We start from the raw sequence: 1,272 nt of genomic DNA, 5'->3' as shown, positions 1-1,272 counted from the left end.
CTTTGACGTCTGCCTTCTCTTCCCACGGTAACAACACAAACAATCACTGCTTAGTCTGTGTAGCCCTTATTATACACTATCCATACACCGTCTGTGCCAAAATAGAGAAATATGTTATTTTATTAGGAAAAACGTACACCCTACTTGTAGCAAAATTTGAAATATGAAAGAAATATGCTATTTTTTTCCATCTTAAAATGCCAAAAAACAAAGTAGTCAAATGAAGAAAATTAACTTGTGGAAAAAAATGCATAATAAAGTAAAAAATATACTTTTAGAAGCATGAAGTGCAAATATTAAGAGGAAAAATGTTTATTTTGTTAATTGTGTCACAAATATAATTTTGCAAGGATAACAATGTAGAGAAAATAACCTCATTTTAGTCGCATAAAGTTCAAGTATTACAGTAAAAGATATTTTGCAAGTCATAATATAAGAAACTAATGTTGCACTTTTTGAAAGGGAAAAATGTGGCAAATATTATGGCAGGAAAAAAAGAAAATTTCCAAGAAAGTTGAAATGGTTGCTTCATTAAACGGAGAAAATGGCAGTAACTTCACAAAAGTCTTTACCAAGAGCAACAAACCAAAGATAAAAGCAGCAGCTTTTATGTACGTTTTGTATGTACGTATTCTTACGAGCCAAAAAGCTAATTTTATGGGAGAAAACTGGAAAATGACATTTTAGTAACAGAGTTGACATATTAAATATTTTATATATTTTTAAGTCAATATAAGAAAACAAAATATGTGGAAAATGTTACCATGTTATGAGAATAAAGTCAAAATATTATGTGGGTGACTTCATAATTATGAGGTGAAAATATATGCGAATAAAGTCCAAATAATACAAGAAAAAAGCTAATTTTATGGGAGAAAATTGGAAAAATGACATTTTAGTAACAGAGTTGACATATTAAATATTTTATATATTTTTAAGTCAATATAAGAAAACAAAATATGTGGAAAATGTTACCATGTTATGAGAATAAAGTCAAAATATTATGTGGGTGACTTCATAATTATGAGGTGAAAATATATGCGAATAAAGTCCAAATAATACAAGAAAAAAGCTAATTTTATGGGAGAAAATTGGAAAAATGACATTTTAGTAACAGAGTTGACATATTAAATATTTTATATATTTTTAAGTCAATATAAGAAAACAAAATATGTGGAAAATGTTACCATGTTATGAGAATAAAGTCAAAATATTATGTGAGTGACGTCATAATTATGAGGTGAAAATATATGCGAATAAAGTCCAAATAAT

Source organism: Doryrhamphus excisus, chromosome 19, assembly GCF_030265055.1.
Source record: "Doryrhamphus excisus isolate RoL2022-K1 chromosome 19, RoL_Dexc_1.0, whole genome shotgun sequence".
Taxonomy (NCBI): domain Eukaryota; kingdom Metazoa; phylum Chordata; class Actinopteri; order Syngnathiformes; family Syngnathidae; genus Doryrhamphus; species Doryrhamphus excisus.
Note: the sequence above shows the minus strand (reverse complement) of the source record.